At 40.0% G+C, this 14,485-nt stretch overlaps 37 non-coding genes across 37 annotated transcripts; all 37 read right to left on the reverse strand.

Moving 5' to 3' along the window:
• Positions 1-22: 22 nt before the first annotated feature.
• On the reverse strand, positions 23-94 carry TRNAG-UCC (transfer RNA glycine (anticodon UCC)). Its single transcript has one exon. It is a non-coding gene; the product is annotated as a tRNA-Gly (tRNA).
• A 103-nt stretch (positions 95-197) lies between these two features.
• Positions 198-269, reverse strand: TRNAG-CCC (transfer RNA glycine (anticodon CCC)). Its single transcript has one exon. It is a non-coding gene; the product is annotated as a tRNA-Gly (tRNA).
• A 269-nt stretch (positions 270-538) lies between these two features.
• On the reverse strand, positions 539-610 carry TRNAG-UCC (transfer RNA glycine (anticodon UCC)). The gene has a single exon. It is a non-coding gene; the product is annotated as a tRNA-Gly (tRNA).
• Positions 611-713: 103 nt separating this feature from the next.
• Positions 714-785, reverse strand: TRNAG-CCC (transfer RNA glycine (anticodon CCC)). The gene has a single exon. It is a non-coding gene; the product is annotated as a tRNA-Gly (tRNA).
• Positions 786-1,229: 444 nt separating this feature from the next.
• Positions 1,230-1,301, reverse strand: TRNAG-CCC (transfer RNA glycine (anticodon CCC)). Its single transcript has one exon. It is a non-coding gene; the product is annotated as a tRNA-Gly (tRNA).
• Positions 1,302-1,570: 269 nt separating this feature from the next.
• TRNAG-UCC (transfer RNA glycine (anticodon UCC)) lies at positions 1,571-1,642 on the reverse strand. The gene has a single exon. It is a non-coding gene; the product is annotated as a tRNA-Gly (tRNA).
• A 103-nt stretch (positions 1,643-1,745) lies between these two features.
• On the reverse strand, positions 1,746-1,817 carry TRNAG-CCC (transfer RNA glycine (anticodon CCC)). The gene has a single exon. It is a non-coding gene; the product is annotated as a tRNA-Gly (tRNA).
• A 444-nt stretch (positions 1,818-2,261) lies between these two features.
• Positions 2,262-2,333, reverse strand: TRNAG-CCC (transfer RNA glycine (anticodon CCC)). Its single transcript has one exon. It is a non-coding gene; the product is annotated as a tRNA-Gly (tRNA).
• A 269-nt stretch (positions 2,334-2,602) lies between these two features.
• TRNAG-UCC (transfer RNA glycine (anticodon UCC)) lies at positions 2,603-2,674 on the reverse strand. The gene has a single exon. It is a non-coding gene; the product is annotated as a tRNA-Gly (tRNA).
• A 103-nt stretch (positions 2,675-2,777) lies between these two features.
• Positions 2,778-2,849, reverse strand: TRNAG-CCC (transfer RNA glycine (anticodon CCC)). Its single transcript has one exon. It is a non-coding gene; the product is annotated as a tRNA-Gly (tRNA).
• Positions 2,850-3,633: 784 nt separating this feature from the next.
• TRNAG-UCC (transfer RNA glycine (anticodon UCC)) lies at positions 3,634-3,705 on the reverse strand. Its single transcript has one exon. It is a non-coding gene; the product is annotated as a tRNA-Gly (tRNA).
• Positions 3,706-3,808: 103 nt separating this feature from the next.
• TRNAG-CCC (transfer RNA glycine (anticodon CCC)) lies at positions 3,809-3,880 on the reverse strand. Its single transcript has one exon. It is a non-coding gene; the product is annotated as a tRNA-Gly (tRNA).
• Positions 3,881-4,324: 444 nt separating this feature from the next.
• TRNAG-CCC (transfer RNA glycine (anticodon CCC)) lies at positions 4,325-4,396 on the reverse strand. Its single transcript has one exon. It is a non-coding gene; the product is annotated as a tRNA-Gly (tRNA).
• Positions 4,397-4,665: 269 nt separating this feature from the next.
• On the reverse strand, positions 4,666-4,737 carry TRNAG-UCC (transfer RNA glycine (anticodon UCC)). The gene has a single exon. It is a non-coding gene; the product is annotated as a tRNA-Gly (tRNA).
• Positions 4,738-4,840: 103 nt separating this feature from the next.
• Positions 4,841-4,912, reverse strand: TRNAG-CCC (transfer RNA glycine (anticodon CCC)). Its single transcript has one exon. It is a non-coding gene; the product is annotated as a tRNA-Gly (tRNA).
• A 444-nt stretch (positions 4,913-5,356) lies between these two features.
• On the reverse strand, positions 5,357-5,428 carry TRNAG-CCC (transfer RNA glycine (anticodon CCC)). Its single transcript has one exon. It is a non-coding gene; the product is annotated as a tRNA-Gly (tRNA).
• A 269-nt stretch (positions 5,429-5,697) lies between these two features.
• On the reverse strand, positions 5,698-5,769 carry TRNAG-UCC (transfer RNA glycine (anticodon UCC)). The gene has a single exon. It is a non-coding gene; the product is annotated as a tRNA-Gly (tRNA).
• A 103-nt stretch (positions 5,770-5,872) lies between these two features.
• Positions 5,873-5,944, reverse strand: TRNAG-CCC (transfer RNA glycine (anticodon CCC)). Its single transcript has one exon. It is a non-coding gene; the product is annotated as a tRNA-Gly (tRNA).
• A 444-nt stretch (positions 5,945-6,388) lies between these two features.
• On the reverse strand, positions 6,389-6,460 carry TRNAG-CCC (transfer RNA glycine (anticodon CCC)). Its single transcript has one exon. It is a non-coding gene; the product is annotated as a tRNA-Gly (tRNA).
• Positions 6,461-6,729: 269 nt separating this feature from the next.
• On the reverse strand, positions 6,730-6,801 carry TRNAG-UCC (transfer RNA glycine (anticodon UCC)). The gene has a single exon. It is a non-coding gene; the product is annotated as a tRNA-Gly (tRNA).
• A 103-nt stretch (positions 6,802-6,904) lies between these two features.
• TRNAG-CCC (transfer RNA glycine (anticodon CCC)) lies at positions 6,905-6,976 on the reverse strand. The gene has a single exon. It is a non-coding gene; the product is annotated as a tRNA-Gly (tRNA).
• A 444-nt stretch (positions 6,977-7,420) lies between these two features.
• On the reverse strand, positions 7,421-7,492 carry TRNAG-CCC (transfer RNA glycine (anticodon CCC)). The gene has a single exon. It is a non-coding gene; the product is annotated as a tRNA-Gly (tRNA).
• Positions 7,493-7,761: 269 nt separating this feature from the next.
• Positions 7,762-7,833, reverse strand: TRNAG-UCC (transfer RNA glycine (anticodon UCC)). The gene has a single exon. It is a non-coding gene; the product is annotated as a tRNA-Gly (tRNA).
• A 619-nt stretch (positions 7,834-8,452) lies between these two features.
• On the reverse strand, positions 8,453-8,524 carry TRNAG-CCC (transfer RNA glycine (anticodon CCC)). Its single transcript has one exon. It is a non-coding gene; the product is annotated as a tRNA-Gly (tRNA).
• A 444-nt stretch (positions 8,525-8,968) lies between these two features.
• TRNAG-CCC (transfer RNA glycine (anticodon CCC)) lies at positions 8,969-9,040 on the reverse strand. Its single transcript has one exon. It is a non-coding gene; the product is annotated as a tRNA-Gly (tRNA).
• A 269-nt stretch (positions 9,041-9,309) lies between these two features.
• Positions 9,310-9,381, reverse strand: TRNAG-UCC (transfer RNA glycine (anticodon UCC)). Its single transcript has one exon. It is a non-coding gene; the product is annotated as a tRNA-Gly (tRNA).
• Positions 9,382-9,484: 103 nt separating this feature from the next.
• TRNAG-CCC (transfer RNA glycine (anticodon CCC)) lies at positions 9,485-9,556 on the reverse strand. The gene has a single exon. It is a non-coding gene; the product is annotated as a tRNA-Gly (tRNA).
• Positions 9,557-9,825: 269 nt separating this feature from the next.
• TRNAG-UCC (transfer RNA glycine (anticodon UCC)) lies at positions 9,826-9,897 on the reverse strand. The gene has a single exon. It is a non-coding gene; the product is annotated as a tRNA-Gly (tRNA).
• A 103-nt stretch (positions 9,898-10,000) lies between these two features.
• Positions 10,001-10,072, reverse strand: TRNAG-CCC (transfer RNA glycine (anticodon CCC)). The gene has a single exon. It is a non-coding gene; the product is annotated as a tRNA-Gly (tRNA).
• A 444-nt stretch (positions 10,073-10,516) lies between these two features.
• Positions 10,517-10,588, reverse strand: TRNAG-CCC (transfer RNA glycine (anticodon CCC)). The gene has a single exon. It is a non-coding gene; the product is annotated as a tRNA-Gly (tRNA).
• A 1,004-nt stretch (positions 10,589-11,592) lies between these two features.
• Positions 11,593-11,664, reverse strand: TRNAG-CCC (transfer RNA glycine (anticodon CCC)). The gene has a single exon. It is a non-coding gene; the product is annotated as a tRNA-Gly (tRNA).
• A 444-nt stretch (positions 11,665-12,108) lies between these two features.
• Positions 12,109-12,180, reverse strand: TRNAG-CCC (transfer RNA glycine (anticodon CCC)). The gene has a single exon. It is a non-coding gene; the product is annotated as a tRNA-Gly (tRNA).
• A 269-nt stretch (positions 12,181-12,449) lies between these two features.
• Positions 12,450-12,521, reverse strand: TRNAG-UCC (transfer RNA glycine (anticodon UCC)). Its single transcript has one exon. It is a non-coding gene; the product is annotated as a tRNA-Gly (tRNA).
• A 103-nt stretch (positions 12,522-12,624) lies between these two features.
• On the reverse strand, positions 12,625-12,696 carry TRNAG-CCC (transfer RNA glycine (anticodon CCC)). The gene has a single exon. It is a non-coding gene; the product is annotated as a tRNA-Gly (tRNA).
• Positions 12,697-13,184: 488 nt separating this feature from the next.
• On the reverse strand, positions 13,185-13,256 carry TRNAG-CCC (transfer RNA glycine (anticodon CCC)). Its single transcript has one exon. It is a non-coding gene; the product is annotated as a tRNA-Gly (tRNA).
• Positions 13,257-14,041: 785 nt separating this feature from the next.
• Positions 14,042-14,113, reverse strand: TRNAG-UCC (transfer RNA glycine (anticodon UCC)). The gene has a single exon. It is a non-coding gene; the product is annotated as a tRNA-Gly (tRNA).
• A 103-nt stretch (positions 14,114-14,216) lies between these two features.
• On the reverse strand, positions 14,217-14,288 carry TRNAG-CCC (transfer RNA glycine (anticodon CCC)). Its single transcript has one exon. It is a non-coding gene; the product is annotated as a tRNA-Gly (tRNA).
• Between the last annotated feature and the right edge of the window lie 197 nt (positions 14,289-14,485).

Genomic DNA, 14,485 nt, shown 5'->3' on the forward strand with positions numbered 1-14,485 from the left:
ACAGAATAAAAGCATCACCAAATGCGTTGGCCGGGAATCGAACCCGGGTCAACTGCTTGGAAGGCAGCTATGCTCACCACTATACCACCAACGCTTGAACACGCACATGGTTTTTTACGTTTTATGCCTCAGCACCATATTTTTTCATTCTTTTTAGTAAAAAGTAACATGTTGCAAAAAAAGAAACCTATATGGCCTGCATTGGCCGGGAATCAAACCCGGGTCAATTGCTTGGGAAGCAACTATTCTTCCCACTATACCACCAATGCCTACCCCCACACTGAAAATGTGTGCTTTTGCTCATAAACTGTGCTAATGTGTTACAAAAACAGCACCCTGGCATTTTTCTTATAATGCGCAGTAACCCTACTAAGCTTTTATCAACAACTGTAACGCGGCATATAGTTAAGGTAAGACAGTTGAAAAGAAGCAGAGAAACTTTCTCTTCATTATTGTTATTTTAATTTTCAGTATTGCTAAATTGTGTGAAGAACAAACGAAAACCATGAGCCTTAAACAGAATAAAAGCATCACCAAATGCGTTGGCCGGGAATCGAACCCGGGTCAACTGCTTGGAAGGCAGCTATGCTCACCACTATACCACCAACGCTTGAACACGCACACGGTTTTTTACGTTTTATGCCTCAGCACCATATTTTTTCATTCTTTTTAGTAAAAAGTAACATGTTGCAAAAAAAGAAACCTATATCGCCTGCATTGGCCGGGAATCGAACCCGGGTCAATTGCTTGGGAAGCAACTATTCTCGCCACTATACCACCAATGCCTACCCCCACACTGAAAATGTGTGCTTTTGCTCATAAACTGTGCTAATGTGTTATAAAAACAGCACCCTGGCATTTTTCTTATAATGCGCAGTAACCCTACTAAGCTTTTATCAACAACTGTAACGCGGCATATAGTTAAGGTAAGACAGTTGAATAGAAGCAGAGAAACTTTCTCTTCATTATTGTTATTTTAATTTTCAGTATTGCTAAATTGTGTGAAGAACAAACGAAAACCATGAGCCTTAAACAGAATAAAAGCATCACCAAATGCGTTGACCGGGAATCTAACCCGGGTCAACTGCTTGGAATGCAGCTATGCTCACCACTATACCACCAACGCTTGTAAACCCACAGGGAATTTTACGTTTTCTGCCTCAACACCATATTTGTTTATTCTTTTTAGTAAAAAGTAACATGTTGCAAAAAAAGAAACCTATATGGCCTGCATTGGCCGGGAATCAAACCCGGGTCAATTGCTTGGGAAGCAACTATTCTTGCCACTATACCACCAATGCCTACCCCCACACTGAAAATGTGTGCTTTTGCTCATAAACTGTGCTAATGTGTTACAAAAACAGCACCCTGGCATTTTTCTTATAATGCGCAGTAACCCTACTAAGCTTTTATCAACAACTGTAACGCGGCATATAGTTAAGGTAAGACAGTTGAATAGAAGCAGAGAAACTTTCTCTTCATTATTGTTATTTTAATTTTCAGTATTGCTAAATTGTGTGAAGAACAAACGAAAACCATGAGCCTTAAACAGAATAAAAGCATCACCAAATGCGTTGGCCGGGAATCGAACCCGGGTCAACTGCTTGGAAGGCAGCTATGCTCACCACTATACCACCAACGCTTGAACACGCACACGGTTTCTTACGTTTTATGCCTCAGCACCATATTTTTTCATTCTTTTTAGTAAAAAGTAACATGTTGCAAAAAAAGAAACCTATATCGCCTGCATTGGCCGGGAATCGAACCCGGGTCAATTGCTTGGGAAGCAACTATTCTCGCCACTATACCACCAATGCCTACCCCCACACTGAAAATGTGTGCTTTTGCTCATCAACTGTGCTAATGTGTTACAAAAACAGCACCCTGGCATTTTTCTTATAATGCGCAGTAACCCTACTAAGCTTTTATCAACAACTGTAACGCGGCATATAGTTAAGGTAAGACAGTTGAATAGAAGCAGAGAAACTTTCTCTTCATTATTGTTATTTTAATTTTCAGTATTGCTAAATTGTGTGAAGAACAAACGAAAACCATGAGCCTTAAACAGAATAAAAGCATCACCAAATGCGTTGACCGGGAATCTAACCCGGGTCAACTGCTTGGAATGCAGCTATGCTCACCACTATACCACCAACGCTTGTAAACCCACAGGGAATTTTACGTTTTCTGCCTCAACACCATATTTGTTTATTCTTTTTAGTAAAAAGTAACATGTTGCAAAAAAAGAAACCTATATGGCCTGCATTGGCCGGGAATCAAACCCGGGTCAATTGCTTGGGAAGCAACTATTCTTGCCACTATACCACCAATGCCTACCCCCACACTGAAAATGTGTGCTTTTGCTCATAAACTGTGCTAATGTGTTACAAAAACAGCACCCTGGCATTTTTCTTATAATGCGCAGTAACCCTACTAAGCTTTTATCAACAACTGTAACGCGGCATATAGTTAAGGTAAGACGGTTGAATAGAAGCAGAGAAACTTTCTCTTCATTATTGTTATTTTAATTTTCAGTATTGCTAAATTGTGTGAAGAACAAACGAAAACCATGAGCCTTAAACAGAATAAAAGCATCACCAAATGCGTTGGCCGGGAATCGAACCCGGGTCAACTGCTTGGAAGGCAGCTATGCTCACCACTATACCACCAACGCTTGAATACGCACACGGTTTTTTACGTTTTATGCCTCAGCACCATATTTTTTCATTCTTTTTAGTAAAAAGTAACATGTTGCAAAAAAAGAAACCTATATCGCCTGCATTGGCCGGGAATCGAACCCGGGTCAATTGCTTGGGAAGCAACTATTCTCGCCACTATACCACCAATGCCTACCCCCACACTGAAAATGTGTGCTTTTGCTCATCAACTGTGCTAATGTGTTACAAAAACAGCACCCTGGCATTTTTCTTATAATGCGCAGTAACCCTACTAAGCTTTTATCAACAACTGTAACGCGGCATATAGTTAAGGTAAGACAGTTGAATAGAAGCAGAGAAACTTTCTCTTCATTATTGTTATTTTAATTTTCAGTATTGCTAAATTGTGTGAAGAACAAACGAAAACCATGAGCCTTAAACAGAATAAAAGCATCACCAAATGCGTTGGCCGGGAATCGAACCCGGGTCAACTGCTTGGAATGCAGCTATGCTCACCACTATAACACCAACGCTTGTAAACTCACAGGGAATTTTACATTTTCTGCCTCAACACCATATTTGTTTATTCTTTTTAGTAAAAAGTAACATGTTGCAAAAAAAGAAACCTATATGGCCTGCATTGGCCGGGATCAAACCCGGGTCAATTGCTTGGGAAGCAACTATTCTTGCCACTATACCACCAATGCCTACCCCCACACTGAAAATGTATGCTTTTGCTCATAAACTGTGCTAATGTGTTACAAAAACAGCACCCTGGCATTTTTCTTATAATGCGCAGTAACCCTACTAAGCTTTTATCAACAACTGTAACGCGGCATATAGTTAAGGTAAGACAGTTGAATAGAAGCAGAGAAACTTTCTCTTCATTATTGTTATTTTAATTTTCAGTATTGCTAAATTGTGTGAAGAACAAACGAAAACCATGAGCCTTAAACAGAATAAAAGCATCACCAAATGCGTTGGCCGGGAATTGAACCCGGGTCAACTGCTTGGAAGGCAGCTATGCTCACCACTATACCACCAACGCTTGAACACGCACACGGTTTTTTACGTTTTATGCCTCAGCACCATATTTTTTCATTCTTTTTAGTAAAAAGTAACATGTTGCAAAAAAAGAAACCTATATGGCCTGCATTGGCCGGGAATCGAACCCGGATCAATTGCTTGGGAAGCAACTATTCTCGCCACTATACCACCAATGCCTACCCCCACACTGAAAATGTGTGCTTTTGCTCATCAACTGTGCTAATGTGTTACAAAAACAGCACCCTGGCATTTTTCTTATAATGCGCAGTAACCCTACTAAGCTTTTATCAACAACTGTAACGCGGCATATAGTTAAGGTAAGACAGTTGAATAGAAGCAGAGAAACTTTCTCTTCATTATTGTTATTTTAATTTTCAGTATTGCTAAATTGTGTGAAGAACAAACGAAAACCATGAGCCTTAAACAGAATAAAAGCATCACCAAATGCGTTGGCCGGGAATCGAACCCGGGTCAACTGCTTGGAATGCAGCTATGCTCACCACTATACCACCAACGCTTGTAAACCCACAGGGAATTTTACGTTTTCTGCCTCAACACCATATTTGTTTATTCTTTTTAGTAAAAAGTAACATGTTGCAAAAAAAGAAACCTATATGGCCTGCATTGGCCGGGAATCAAACCCGGGTCAATTGCTTGGGAAGCAACTATTCTTGCCACTATACCACCAATGCCTACCCCCACACTGAAAATGTGTGCTTTTGCTCATAAACTGTGCTAATGTGTTACAAAAACAGCACCCTGGCATTTTTCTTATAATGCGCAGTAACCCTACTAAGCTTTTATCAACAACTGTAACGCGGCATATAGTTAAGGTAAGACAGTTGAATAGAAGCAGAGAAACTTTCTCTTCATTATTGTTATTTTAATTTTCAGTATTGCTAAATTGTGTGAAGAACAAACGAAAACCATGAGCCTTAAACAGAATAAAAGCATGACCAAATGCGTTGGCCGGGAATCGAACCCGGGTCAACTGCTTGGAAGGCAGCTATGCTCACCACTATACCACCAACGCTTGAACACGCACACGGTTTTTTACGTTTTATGCCTCAGCACCATATTTTTTCATTCTTTTTAGTAAAAAGTAACATGTTGCAAAAAAAGAAACCTATATCGCCTGCATTGGCCGGGAATCGAACCCGGGTCAATTGCTTGGGAAGCAACTATTCTCGCCACTATACCACCAATGCCTACCCCCACACTGAAAATGTGTGCTTTTGCTCATCAACTGTGCTAATGTGTTACAAAAACAGCACCCTGGCATTTTTCTTATAATGCGCAGTAACCCTACTAAGCTTTTATCAACAACTGTAACGCGGCATATAGTTAAGGTAAGACAGTTGAATAGAAGCAGAGAAACTTTCTCTCCATTATTGTTATTTTAATTTTCAGTATTGCTAAATTGTGTGAAGAACAAACGAAAACCATGAGCCTTAAACAGAATAAAAGCATCACCAAATGCGTTGGCCGGGAATCGAACCCGGGTCAACTGCTTGGAATGCAGCTATGCTCACCACTATACCACCAACGCTTGTAAACTCACAGGGAATTTTACGTTTTCTGCCTCAACACCATATTTGTTTATTCTTTTTAGTAAAAAGTAACATGTTGCAAAAAAAGAAACCTATATGGCCTGCATTGGCCGGGAATCAAACCCGGGTCAATTGCTTGGGAAGCAACTATTCTTGCCACTATACCACCAATGCCTACCCCCACACTGAAAATGTGTGCTTTTGCTCATAAACTGTGCTAATGTGTTACAAAAACAGCACCCTGGCATTTTTCTTATAATGCGCAGTAACCCTACTAAGCTTTTATCAACAACTGTAACGCGGCATATAGTTAAGGTAAGACAGTTGAATAGAAGCAGAGAAACTTTCTCTTCATTATTGTTATTTTAATTTTCAGTATTGCTAAATTGTGTGAAGAACAAACGAAAACCATGAGCCTTAAACAGAATAAAAGCATCACCAAATGCGTTGGCCGGGAATCGAACCCGGGTCAACTGCTTGGAAGGCAGCTATGCTCACCACTATACCACCAACGCTTGAACACGCACACGGTTTTTTACGTTTTATGCCTCAGCACCATATTTTTTCATTCTTTTTAGTAAAAAGTAACATGTTGCAAAAAAAGAAACCTATATCGCCTGCATTGGCCGGGAATCGAACCCGGGTCAATTGCTTGGGAAGCAACTATTCTCGCCACTATACCACCAATGCCTACCCCCACACTGAAAATGTGTGCTTTTGCTCATAAACTGTGCTAATGTGTTACAAAAACAGCACCCTGGCATTTTTCTTATAATGCGCAGTAACCCTACTAAGCTTTTATCAACAACTGTAACGCGGCATATAGTTAAGGTAAGACAGTTGAATAGAAGCAGAGAAACTTTCTCTTCATTATTGTTATTTTAATTTTCAGTATTGCTAAATTGTGTGAAGAACAAACGAAAACCATGAGCCTTAAACAGAATAAAAGCATCACCAAATGCGTTGACCGGGAATCAAACCCGGGTCAACTGCTTGGAATGCAGCTATGCTCACCACTATACCACCAATGCTTGTAAACCCACAGGGAATTTTACGTTTTCTGCCTCAACACCATATTTGTTTATTCTTTTTAGTAAAAAGTAACATGTTGCAAAAAAAGAAACCTATATGGCCTGCATTGGCCGGGAATCAAACCCGGGTCAATTGCTTGGGAAGCAACTATTCTTGCCACTATACCACCAATGCCTACCCCCACACTGAAAATGTGTGCTTTTGCTCATAAACTGTGCTAATGTGTTACAAAAACAGCACCCTGGCATTTTTCTTATAATGCGCAGTAACCCTACTAAGCTTTTATCAACAACTGAAACGCGGCATATAGTTAAGGTAAGACAGTTGAATAGAAGCAGAGAAACTTTCTCTTCATTATTGTTATTTTAATTTTCAGTATTGCTAAATTGTGTGAAGAACAAACGAAAACCATGAGCCTTAAACAGAATAAAAGCATCACCAAATGCGTTGGCCGGGAATCGAACCCGGGTCAACTGCTTGGAAGGCAGCTATGCTCACCACTATACCACCAACGCTTGAACACGCACACGGTTTTTTACGTTTTATGCCTCAGCACCATATTTTTTCATTCTTTTTAGTAAAAAGTAACATGTTGCAAAAAAAGAAACCTATATTGCCTGCATTGGCCGGGAATCGAACCCGGGTCAATTGCTTGGGAAGCAACTATTCTCGCCACTATACCACCAATGCCTACCCCCACACTGAAAATGTGTGCTTTTGCTCATCAACTGTGCTAATGTGTTACAAAAACAGCACCCTGGCATTTTTCTTATAATGCGCAGTAACCCTACTAAGCTTTTATCAACAACTGTAACGCGGCATATAGTTAAGGTAAGACAGTTGAATAGAAGCAGAGAAACTTTCTCTTCATTATTGTTATTTTAATTTTCAGTATTGCTAAATTGTGTGAAGAACAAACGAAAACCATGAGCCTTAAACAGAATAAAAGCATCACCAAATGCGTTGGCCGGGAATCGAACCCGGGTCAACTGCTTGGAATGCAGCTATGCTCACCACTATACCACCAACGCTTGTAAACCCACAGGGAATTTTACGTTTTCTGCCTCAACACCATATTTGTTTATTCTTTTTAGTAAAAAGTAACATGTTGCAAAAAAAGAAACCTATATGGCCTGCATTGGCCGGGAATCAAACCCGGGTCAATTGCTTGGGAAGCAACTATTCTTGCCACTATACCACCAATGCCTACCCCCACACTGAAAATGTGTGCTTTTGCTCATAAACTGTGCTAATGTGTTACAAAAACAGCACCCTGGCATTTTTCTTATAATGCGCAGTAACCCTACTAAGCTTTTATCAACAACTGTAACGCGGCATATAGTTAAGGTAAGACAGTTGAATAGAAGCAGAGAAACTTTCTCTTCATTATTGTTATTTTAATTTTCAGTATTGCTAAATTGTGTGAAGAACAAACGAAAACCATGAGCCTTAAACAGAATAAAAGCATCACCAAATGCGTTGGCCGGGAATCGAACCCGGGTCAACTGCTTGGAAGGCAGCTATGCTCACCACTATACCACCAACGCTTGAACACGCACACGGTTTTTTACGTTTTATGCCTCAGCACCATATTTTTTCATTCTTTTTAGTAAAAAGTAACATGTTGCAAAAAAAGAAACCTATATGGCCTGCATTGGCTGGGAATCAAACCCGGGTCAATTGCTTGGGAAGCAACTATTCTTGCCACTATACCACCAATGCCTACCCCCACACTGAAAATGTGTGCTTTTGCTCATAAACTGTGCTAATGTGTTACAAAAACAGCACCCTGGCATTTTTCTTATAATGCGCAGTAACCCTACTAAGCTTTTATCAACAACTGTAACGCGGCATATAGTTAAGGTAAGACAGTTGAATAGAAGCAGAGAAACTTTCTCTTCATTATTGTTATTTTAATTTTCAGTATTGCTAAATTGTGTGAAGAACAAACGAAAACCATGAGCCTTAAACAGAATAAAAGCATCACCAAATGCGTTGACCGGGAATCGAACCCGGGTCAACTGCTTGGAATGCAGCTATGCTCACCACTATACCACCAATGCTTGTAAACCCACAGGGAATTTTACGTTTTCTGCCTCAACACCATATTTGTTTATTCTTTTTAGTAAAAAGTAACATGTTGCAAAAAAAGAAACCTATATGGCCTGCATTGGCCGGGAATCAAACCCGGGTCAATTGCTTGGGAAGCAACTATTCTTGCCACTATACCACCAATGCCTACCCCCACACTGAAAATGTGTGCTTTTGCTCATAAACTGTGCTAATGTGTTACAAAAACAGCACCCTGGCATTTTTCTTATAATGCGCAGTTACCCTACTAAGCTTTTATCAACAACTGTAACGCGGCATATAGTTAAGGTAAGACAGTTGAATAGAAGCAGAGAAACTTTCTCTTCATTATTGTTATTTTAATTTTCAGTATTGCTAAATTGTGTGAAGAACAAACGAAAACCATGAGCCTTAAACAGAATAAAAGCATCACCAAATGCGTTGGCCGGGAATCGAACCCGGGTCAACTGCTTGGAATGCAGCTATGCTCACCACTATACCACCAACGCTTGTAAACCCACAGGGAATTTTACGTTTTCTGCCTCAACACCATATTTGTTTATTCTTTTTAGTAAAAAGTAACATGTTGCAAAAAAAGAAACCTATATGGCCTGCATTGGCCGGGAATCAAACCCGGGTCAATTGCTTGGGAAGCAACTATTCTTGCCACTATACCACCAATGCCTACCCCCACACTGAAAATGTGTGCTTTTGCTCATAAACTGTGCTAATGTGTTACAAAAACAGCACCCTGGCATTTTTCTTATAATGCGCAGTAACCCTACTAAGCTTTTATCAACAACTGTAACGCGGCATATAGTTAAGGTAAGACAGTTGAATAGAAGCAGAGAAACTTTCTCTTCATTATTGTTATTTTAATTTTCAGTATTGCTAAATTGTGTGAAGAACAAACGAAAACCATGAGCCTTAAACAGAATAAAAGCATCACCAAATGCGTTGGCCGGGAATCGAACCCGGGTCAACTGCTTGGAAGGCAGCTATGCTCACCACTATACCACCAACGCTTGAACACGCACACGGTTTTTTACGTTTTATGCCTCAGCACCATATTTTTTCATTCTTTTTAGTAAAAAGTAACATGTTGCAAAAAAAGAAACCTATATGGCCTGCATTGGCCGGGAATCAAACCCGGGTCAATTGCTTGGGAAGCAACTATTCTTGCCACTATACCACCAATGCCTACCCCCACACTGAAAATGTGTGCTTTTGCTCATAAACTGTGCTAATGTGTTACAAAAACAGCACCCTGGCATTTTTCTTATAATGCGCAGTAACCCTACTAAGCTTTTATCAACAACTGTAACGCGGCATATAGTTAAGGTAAGACAGTTGAATAGAAGCAGAGAAACTTTCTCTTCATTATTGTTATTTTAATTTTCAGTATTGCTAAATTGTGTGAAGAACAAACGAAAACCATGAGCCTTAAACAGAATAAAAGCATCACCAAATGCGTTGGCCGGGAATCGAACCCGGGTCAACTGCTTGGAAGGCAGCTATGCTCACCACTATACCACCAACGCTTGTAAACTCACAGGGAATTTTACGTTTTCTGCCTCAACACCATATTTGTTTATTCTTTTTAGTAAAAAGTAACATGTTGCAAAAAAAGAAACCTATATGGCCTGCATTGGCCGGGAATCAAACCCGGGTCAATTGCTTGGGAAGCAACTATTCTTGCCACTATACCACCAATGCCTACCCCCACACTGAAAATGTGTGCTTTTGCTCATAAACTGTGCTAATGTGTTACAAAAACAGCACCCTGGCATTTTTCTTATAATGCGCAGTAACCCTACTAAGCTTTTATCAACAACTGTAACGCGGCATATAGTTAAGGTAAGACAGTTGAATAGAAGCAGAGAAACTTTGTCTTCATTATTGTTATTTTAATTTTCAGTATTGCTAAATTGTGTGAAGAACAAACGAAAACCATGAGCCTTAAACAGAATAAAAGCATCACCAAATGCGTTGACCGGGAATCGAACCCGGGTCAACTGCTTGGAATGCAGCTATGCTCACCACTATACCACCAACGCTTGTAAACCCACAGGGAATTTTACGTTTTCTGCCTCAACACCATATTTGTTTATTCTTTTTAGTAAAAAGTAACATGTTGCAAAAAAAGAAACCTATATGGCCTGCATTGGCCGGGAATCAAACCCGGGTCAATTGCTTGGGAAGCAACTATTCTTGCCACTATACCACCAATGCCTACCCCCACACTGAAAATGTGTGCTTTTGCTCATAAACTGTGCTAAGGTGTTACAAAAACAGCACCCTGGCATTTTTCTTATAATGCGCAGTTACCCTACTAAGCTTTTATCAACAACTGTAACGCGGCATATAGTTAAGGTAAGACAGTTGAATAGAAGCAGAGAAACTTTCTCTTCATTATTGTTATTTTAATTTTCAGTATTGCTAAATTGTGTGAAGAACAAACGAAAACCATGAGCCTTAAACAGAATAAAAGCATCACCAAATGCGTTGGCCGGGAATCGAACCCAGGTCAACTGCTTGGAAGGCAGCTATGCTCACCACTATACCACCAACGCTTGTAAACCCACAGGGAATTTTACGTTTTCTGCCTCAACACCATATTTGTTTATTCTTTTTAGTAAAAAGTAACATGTTGCAAAAAAAGAAACCTATATGGCCTGCATTGGCCGGGAATCAAATCCGGGTCAATTGCTTGGGAAGCAACTATTCTTGCCACTATACCACCAATGCCTACCCCCACACTGAAAATGTGTGCTTTTGCTCATAAACTGTGCTAATGTGTTACAAAAACAGCACCCTGGCATTTTTCTTATAATGCGCAGTAACCCTACTAAGCTTTTATCAACAACTGTAACGCGGCATATAGTTAAGGTAAGACAGTTGAAAAGAAGCAGAGAAACTTTCTCTTCATTATTGTTATTTTAATTTTCAGTATTGCTAAATTGTGTGAAGAACAAACGAAAACCATGAGCCTTAAACAGAATAAAAGCATCACCAAATGCGTTGGCCGGGAATCAAACCCGGGTCAACTGCTTGGAAGGCAGCTATGCTCACCACTATACCACCAACGCTTGAACACGCACACGGTTTTTTACGTTTTATGCCTTAGCACCATATTTTTTCATTCTTTTTAGTAAAAAGTAACATGTTGCAAAAAAAGAAACCTATATCGCCTGCATTGGCCGGGAATCAAACCCGGGTCAATTGCTTATATCGCCTGCATTGGCCGGGAATCGAACCCGGGTCAATTGCTTGGGAAGCAACTATTCTCGCCACTATACCACCAATGCCTACCCCCACACTGAAAATGTGTGCTTTTGCTCATCAACTGTGCTAATGTGTTACAAAAACAGCACCCTGGAATTTTTCTTATAATGCGCAGTAACCCTACTAAGCTTTTATCAACAACTGTAACGCGGCATATAGTTAAGGTAAGACAGTTGAATAGAAGCAGAGAAACTTTCTCTTCATTATTGTTATTTTAATTTTCAGTATTGCTAAATTGTGTGAAGAACAAACGAAAACCATGAGCCTTAAACAGAATAAAAGCATCACCAAATGCGTTGACCGGGAATCGAACCCGGGTCAACTGCTTGGAATGCAGCTATGCTCACCACTATACCACCAACGCTTGTAAACTCACAGGGAATTTTACGTTTTCTGCCTCAACACCATATTTGTTTATTCTTTTTAGTAAAAAGTAACATGTTGCAAAAAAAGAAACCTATATGGCCTGCATTGGCCGGGAATCAAACCCGGGTCAATTGCTTGGGAAGCAACTATTCTTGCCACTATACCACCAATGCCTACCCCCACACTGAAAATGTGTGCTTTTGCTCATAAACTGTGCTAATGTGTTACAAAAACAGCACCCTGGCATTTTTCTTATAATGCGCAGTAACCCTACTAAGCTTTTATCAACAACTGTAACGCGGCATATAGTTAAGGTAAGACAGTTGAATAGAAGCAGAGAAACTTTCTCTTCATTATTGTTATTTTAATTTTCAGTATTGCTAAATTGTGTGAAGAACAAACGAAAACCATGAGCCTTAAACAGAATAAAAGCATCACCAAATGCGTTGGCCGGGAATCGAACCCGGGTCAACTGCTTGGAAGGCAGCTATGCTCACCACTATACCACCAACGCTTGTAAACCCACAGGGAATTTTACGTTTTCTGCCTCAACACCATATTTGTTTATTCTTTTTAGTAAAAAGTAACATGTTGCAAAAAAAGAAACCTATATGGCCTGCATTGGCCGGGAATCAAACCCGGGTCAATTGCTTGGGAAGCAACTATTCTTGCCACTATACCACCAATGCCTACCCCCACACTGAAAATGTGTGCTTTTGCTCATAAACTGTGCTAATGTGTTACAAAAACAGCACCCTGGCATTTTTCTTATAATGCGCAGTAACCCTACTAAGCTTTTATCAACAACTGTAACGCGGCATATAGTTAAGGTAAGACAGTTGAAAAGAAGCAGAGAAACTTTCTCTTCATTATTGTTATTTTAATTTTCAGTATTGCTAAATTGTGTGAAGAACAAACGAAAACCATGAGCCTTAAACAGAATAAAAGCATCACCAAATGCGTTGGCCGGGAATCAAACCCGGGTCAACTGCTTGGAAGGCAGCTATGCTCACCACTATACCACCAACGCTTGAACACGCACACGGTTTTTTACGTTTTATGCCTTAGCACCATATTTTTTCATTCTTTTTAGTAAAAAGTAACATGTTGCAAAAAAAGAAACCTATATCGCCTGCATTGGCCGGGAATCAAACCCGGGTCAATTGCTTATATCGCCTGCATTGGCCGGGAATCGAACCCGGGTCAATTGCTTGGGAAGCAACTATTCTCGCCACTATACCACCAATGCCTACCCCCACACTGAAAATGTGTGCTTTTGCTCATCAACTGTGCTAATGTGTTACAAAAACAGCACCCTGGAATTTTTCTTATAATGCGCAGTAACCCTACTAAGCTTTTATCAACAACTGTAACGCGGCATATAGTTAAGGTAAGACAGTTGAATAGAAGCAGAGAAACTTTCTCTTCATTATTGTTATTTTAATTTTCAGTATTGCTAAATTGTGTGAAGAACAAACGAAAACCATGAGCCTTAAACAGAATAAAAGCATCACCAAATGCGTTGACCGGGAATCGAACCCGGGTCAACTGCTTGGAATGCAGCTATGCTCACCACTATACCACCAACGCTTGTAAACTCACAGGGAATTTTACGTTTTCTGCCTCAACACCATATTTGTTTATTCTTTTTAGTAAAAAGTAACATGTTGCAAAAAAAGAAACCTATATGGCCTGCATTGGCCGGGAATCAAACCTGGGTCAATTGCTTGGGAAGCAACTATTCTTGCCACTATACCACCAATGCCTACCCCCACACTGAAAATGTGTGCTTTTGCTCATAAACTGTGCTAATGTGTTACAAAAACAGCACCCTGGCATTTTTCTTATAATGCGCAGTAACCCTACTAAGCTTTTATCAACAACTGTAACGCGGCATATAGTTAAGGTAAGACAGTTGAATAGAAGCAGAGAAACTTTCTCTTCATTATTGTTATTTTAATTTTCAGTATTGCTAAATTGTGTGAAGAACAAACGAAAACCATGAGCCTTAAACAGAATAAAAGCATCACCAAATGCGTTGGCCGGGAATCGAACCCGGGTCAACTGCTTGGAAGGCAGCTATGCTCACCACTATACCACCAACGCTTGTAAACCCACAGGGAATTTTACGTTTTCTGCCTCAACACCATATTTGTTTATTCTTTTTAGTAAAAAGTAACATGTTGCAAAAAAAGAAACCTATATGGCCTGCATTGGCCGGGAATCAAACCCGGGTCAATTGCTTGGGAAGCAACTATTCTTGCCACTATACCACCAATGCCTACCCCCACACTGAAAATGTGTGCTTTTGCTCATAAACTGTGCTAATGTGTTACAAAAACAGCACCCTGGCATTTTTCTTATAATGCGCAGTAACCCTACTAAGCTTTTATCAACAACTGTAACGCGGCATATAGTTAAGGTAAGACAGTTGAAAAGAAGCAGAGAAACTTTCTCTTCATTATTGTTATTTTAATT

Source organism: Anomaloglossus baeobatrachus, chromosome 3 (assembly GCF_048569485.1).
Source record: "Anomaloglossus baeobatrachus isolate aAnoBae1 chromosome 3, aAnoBae1.hap1, whole genome shotgun sequence".
NCBI lineage: Eukaryota > Metazoa > Chordata > Amphibia > Anura > Aromobatidae > Anomaloglossus > Anomaloglossus baeobatrachus.